The sequence below is a fragment of the Lepidochelys kempii genome, chromosome 14 (genome assembly GCF_965140265.1).
Source record: "Lepidochelys kempii isolate rLepKem1 chromosome 14, rLepKem1.hap2, whole genome shotgun sequence".
NCBI classification, from domain to species: Eukaryota; Metazoa; Chordata; order Testudines; family Cheloniidae; genus Lepidochelys; species Lepidochelys kempii.
The window spans coordinates 30,938,243-30,944,676 of NC_133269.1; positions in this window are offsets into that span (position 1 = coordinate 30,938,243).

The following is a 6,434-nucleotide window of genomic DNA, read 5'->3' on the forward strand; positions in this document are numbered from 1 at the left end:
CTCCCCTGCTTTATTCACTAGACCCCACTCCCCTCCCAAACTGGGGACTAGAGCCCTGGTTCCCAAGGGGGCATGGTTGTCTCTTAACCACACTGCATCCCTACACAGCAAGTTACCCAAGCAGTGCTCATCCCACCCATGTTTGCTGTTCTTAAGGCAACTACCCAAACATCCGTCCTTGGGTGCCCCAGTGCTGGGAAGCTCTTGTCTCCCCTGCCCCGTGCTCAGATGAACAAGGGGGGACCCTTTGCTTTTCAAACACACTGTCCTTATTTCCTTTTCCCATCTCCAAAGCTGGGAGCAGGGAGGTAAGCCCTTCGCTCCCTGAGGTGGGAAGTCCTGTTTCTGAGCTGCTGAGCCCCATCAAGGAGACATGACTGACTGTATCTCACTGCAACAGGGGCCTGGTTCTCAGCCAGGGTTATGTGTACCTCTGGGAGTATGCAGAGGTCTTCTAGGGGGCACATCAACATTTGTGTCCATTTATTCTTTTGCGTAGAGACTGTCCAGTTTGGCCAATGTACATGGCAATGGGGCATTGCAGCACATGATGGCATATATCACATTGATATTTGTGTAGGTGAACAAGCCCCTGATGGTGTGGCTGATGATAGGACTTAACCAAATCAGCCACACCATCAGGGGCTCGTTCACCTGCACATCTACCAATGTGACATCATGTGCCAGCGATGCCCCATTGCCATGTACATTGGCTAAACTGGACAGTCTATGCAAAAGAATAAATGGACACAAATCAGACATCAAGAATTATAACATTCAAAAACCAGTAGGAGAACACTTCAATCTCCTTGGACACTCAATAACAGACTTCAAAGTAGCAATTCGTCAACGAAAAAACTTCAAAAACAGACTCCGATGAGAAACTGCAGAACTGGAATTAATTTGCAAACTGGACACCATCAAATTAGGCCTGAATAAAGACTGGGAGTGGATGGGTCACTACAAAAACTAATTTCCCCTTGCTGATACTCACACCTTCTTGTCAACTGTTTGAAAAGGGCCACCTTGATTAAATTGGCCTCATTAGCACTGCAAAAGTGATTTCCCCCCCTTCTTGTCAACTGTTGAGAATAGCCCACTTCCACCTTAATTGAATTGGCTTGTTAGCACTGACCCCCCACTTGGTAAGGCAACTCCCCTCTTTTCAGATTCTGTGTATTTATACCTCCCTACTGTATTTTCCACTCCATCCATCTGATGAAGTGGGTTTTAACCCATGAAAGCTTATGCCCAAATAAATGTGTTAGTCTTTAAGGTGCCACAAGGAGGACTCATTGTTTTTGCTGATACAGACTAACATGGCTACCACTCTGAAAAACTTACTCTTGTGTCCACATGGAACCTCCTTGAAGATTGGTGCCGTTGGAAAGTTCTTGGCTGTGTCCTCTGACAGAATGCTCAGAGGACAACTCTGCAAGGAGAGCCGCAAGGAGTTGTCCACCTGCTCTTATTGTGATTTCCACTGGAAGGGGCGAGCCTAGCCTATGTACATATCAGTATCAGAGCTGCAGTACTGCTAAGCCCAAACATTCAAAAGTCATGAGCCAAAAATCATGACATTGGCTTAGAGATCAAGAAAATTTCAAAATAATTAATGTTGGGTTCTGTTTATTTACCTTCTGGTTTGTGAGCCTATAACGTGCTGTGAAACTTTTTTCTGCCCCTGCACAGCATGAAACTTACTACTTTCCTAAAGATTCTCACCTGACACCTGGAGTTTAGGGAGGAGGTGAATGGGAAAGGGGCTTAAGAAAACACCAAGTGTCATGGGACTTGTGAGAAAAATTGGCAAGACCAAGATGGTTGAAAGTTCATATTCAAAAATTTTGGGAAAAAAGGCTGCATTTCCCCCCTCCAAATGGAATTATTTTTTGGCAAAACCCACTAAGATTTCCTTGACTTCCCCCTCCTGCCCTTCTGCGTGGGTGGAGGATTTGTTTGGCATAGAAACAAAGGAAACGGTCAGCAGACTGGATCAGAACTGCGACCCATTTAGCCCCATATCCCACCTATGATAATGACCAGCGGCAGATGCTTCAGAGGAAAGTTTAAGAACTCCACAGTGGTACACGTGGAATAATTTCCCCCCAGATTAGATCTCATCCTAGTCTCTAATAGCTAAAGATTGGCCCAAACTCTGGAGCAAGAGGTTCAATATCCCTTCCAAAAACAGCTGGTAGCACCAGCTGTCATAACTCTGGCTATTTTTTGGCTATCCACAGCCATTTCTTGTTTTCAGATTTCCAGTTTTGATTGGCTAGCTCAGTCACAAGGCAGGGTTTGTTAGGTTATTCCCAAAATGGAAATATTTTCAGTTTCTGTGACTGACCAATGTTGGAAAAGAACAACACTTGAGCGAAACCAAAATCTGCAGAAAACTTCAGGGAAAAAATGAATCTGCTTTGGAAACAGAAGACGTTTGAAATTTTTTAAAGTTTTCATGCTTAAGAACATAAGAACGGCCATACTGGGTCAGCCCAAAGGTCCACCTAGCCCAGTATCCTGTCTTCCGACAATAGCCAATGCCAGATGCCCCAGAGGGAATGAACAGAACAGGTAATTATCAAGTGATCCATCCCCTGCCACCTATAAATACATTTTTGCTTGTTCTAACAAATTTACTTTTTTCCTACATAAGGAACAATGAAACACACCAGCAACACGGCATGTGTTGTTGCTCTCCAATCTACTCCAACCACCCAACCTAAATCACCCAGAATGATGCTTTTTAATGAGTCAAACAATACCTCAAACTGCAACCAATGGAGAGCTGCAGTCTCTCCATACAGGTTTTTCCCAGTCAGCAGAAAAAAATTGATGGTTAAAGGTGACACCGAACTAATAATCTTTGCCAAGCTCTGGAAACTTACCTGCTGCAAACTTGACACTTTAGAAAGATCTGACTCTGACTCTCTTTATTGTATTTTTTATGTCTGGTCACACAGTTTTTGTATGGGTTTAACTATTTTAGTTAGGAGTATGATTTTTCTAGTTATATCAGCTCAACCTCTAATGTAGACACAGTTAGATAAGTACTGCTTTATCCTTGTCAAATACAAGAATAAACTATTGATTTAACTGTTTCCACACTAGGGGAGTGTTGTGTCACTTTCACTATGTGGGTGTAGTTTAGATAGTACAATATTTGTGTGTAGACAAGGTCATAGAATCATAGAATATCAGAGTTGGAAGGGACCTCAGAAGGTCATCTAGTCCAACCCCCTGCTCAAAGCAGGACCAATCCCCAAATAAATCATCTCAGCCAGGGCTTTGTCAAGCCTGACCTTAAAAATATCTAAGGAAGGAGATTCCACCACCTCCCTAGGTAACGCATTCCAGTGTTTCACCACTCTCCCAGTGAAAAAGTTTTTCCTAATATCCAACCTAAACCTCCCCCACTGCAACTTGAGACCATTACTCCTTGTTCTGTCATCAGCTACCACTGAGAACAGTCTAGATCCATCCTCTTTGGAACCCGCTTTCAGGTAGTTGAAAGCAGCTATCAAATCCCCCCTCATTCTTCTCTTCCACAGACTAAACAATCCCAGCTCCCTCAGCCTCTCCTCATAACTCATGTGTTCCAGACCCCTAATCATTTTTGTTGCCCTCCGCTGGACGTTTTCCAATTTTTCCACATCCTTCTTGTAGTGTGGGGCCCAAAACTGGACACAGTACTCCAGATGAGACCTCACCAATGTTGAATAGAGGGGAACGATCACGTCCCTTTATCGGCTGGCAATGCCACTACTTATACATCCCAAAATGCCATTGGCCTTCTTGGCAACAAGGGCACACTGCTGACTCATATCCAGCTTCTCGTGTCAATGAATCGACATTGGAGGTCTCTTTCTAAAATATATGCTCTAGCTCAATCACAAGCTATGGGCTAGGTAAGGACTCACTTGTTAAGTTTCTATGACCGTGTTATACAGGAGATTAGACTAAATGATCACAATGGTGCCTTTTGGCCTGGGACTCTATCAATCTATAAAACTCAGTCGTTTCTTTCTCAGGAATGAAGGGGAAAGAGATATTATTATTATTATTATTGTTATTTATTATTATTTATTATATTTAATTGATAAATTAAACAGTGATAAGTCACCAGGACCAGATGGTATTCCCCCAAGAGTTCTGAAGGAACACAAATGTGAAATTGCAGAACTGCTAACTGTGGTATGTAACCTATCATTTAAATCTGCTTCTGTACCAGATGAATAAAGGATAGCTTATTAACACAAATTTTTTAAAAAAGGCTCCAGAGGCGATCCTGGCAATTACAGGCCAGGAAGCCTAACCTCAGTACCAGGCACATTTGTTAAAACTCTAGTGAAGAACAGAATTATCAGATACATAGATGAACACAATTTGTTGGGGAAGAGACCACATGATTTTTGTCAAGGGAAATCCTGCCTCATCAGTCTACTAGAATTCTCTGAGTGGGTCAACAAGCGTGTGGACAAGGGTGATCCAGCAGATATAGTGTACTTAGACTTTCAGAAAGCCTTTGACAAGGTCCCTCCCCAAAGGCTCTTAAGCAAAGTAAACTGTCATGGGGTAAGAGGGAAGATCCTCTCCTGGATCAGCAACTGGTTAAAATACAGGAAACAACGGGTAAGAATAAATGGTCAGTTTTCAGAGGTAAGTAGTCTGTACTAGGGGTCTGTACTGGGACCAGTACTGTTCATCATATTCATAAATGATCTGGAAAAAGAATTAAACAGTGATGTGGCAAAATTTGCACACAATACAAAACTACTCAAGATAGTTAAGTCCACAGCAGGCTGCAAAGAACTGCAAAGGGACCTAACAAAACTGGGTGACTGGGCAACAAAATGGCAGATGAAATTCAGTGTTGATAAATGCAGAGTAATGCACATTGGAAAACATAATCCCAACTATACATATACAATGATGGGGTCTAAATTATCTGCTACCACTCAAGAGAGAGATCTTGGAGTCATTGTGGATAGTTCTCTGAAAACATCCACTCAATGTGCAGTGGCAGTCAAAAAAGCTAACAGGATGTCAGGAACCTTTAGGAAAGGGATAGATAATAAGACAGTAAATATCATAATGGCATGCCCACACCTTGACTACTGTGCATAGTTGTGTTCGCCCCATCTCAAAGAAGATATATTGGAATGGAAAAGATGCAGAGAAGGGCAACAAAAATGATTCGGGGGTATGGAGCAGCTTTCGTATGAGGCGAGATTAAAAAGACTGGGACTTTTCAGCTTGGAAAAGAGACGATGAAGGGGGGATATAATAGAGGTCTATAAAATCATGAATGATGTGGAGAAAGTAAATAAGTGTTATTTACTCCTTCCAATAACACAAGAACCAGGGGCTCACCTGATGGAATTACTAGGCAGCAGATTTAAGACTAACAAAAGGAAGTATTTCTTCACCCAACACACTGTCAACCTGTGGAATTCATTGCCAGGGGATGGTGTGAAGGCCAAGACTATAACAGGGTTAAAAAAGAATTAGATCAGTTCATGGAGGATAGGTCCATCAAAGGTTATTAGCCAGGATAGGCAAGGATGCAACCCCATGCTCTGGGTGCCCCTAGCTTCTATTTGCCAGAAGCTGGCAGTGGACGACAGGGGCTGGATCACTGGAGGATCGCCTGTTCTGCTCAGTCCCTCTGGGGCACCTGGCCTTGGCCACTGTCAGAAGACAGGATACTGGGCTAGATGGAGCATTGGTCTGACCCAGTAGGGCCGTTCTCATGTTCTTATTAACAAAACCCTAGGACTGATAACAAACATACAATGGGATGTCACATCTTTCACTCTTTCTTTTCTCTAGAGGATCTGCCATCGGAACCAGGGAAGTGACAAGGTAAAATTCTGGGAACTGAGGAAATAAGTGAAAAAAATAATGGCCTTGTACCAATGAAGCTGATGGGGAAATGTCCTGAAGATTTGGCTCTGATCCCTAAGACATCAGCTTTTCTAAATCTCTCTGTTGGACGTGTATAGATGAAGGGATGGTGCGGGAGGAATTATTGGTAACACTGATCTTCTCCCAGACTATTGAGGAGGTGAAGGGCAATGTGCTCCCCTGGTGTCAGCTGTGCCTGGGACATTATTCTGGGACATTATGCATAGAGTCCAGTTTGTGCCCCTGGGCAGATAGCCCAGTAAAAACCCTTGACATTCCTAAAAGAGGCTGCTTTGGAGGTCTCATTTCGTAGTCAGTTTCAGATCATAGAATACCAGGTTTGGAAAGGGCCTCAGGAGGTCATCTAGTCCAACCCCCTGCTCAAAGCAGGACCAATCCCCAATTTTTCCCCCCAGACCCCTAAATGGCCCCCTCAAGGATTGAACTCACAACCCTGGATTTAGGGGGCCAATGCTCAAACCACTGAGCTATCTCGCCCCCCCAGGTCCTCACCTCTAAGGCAC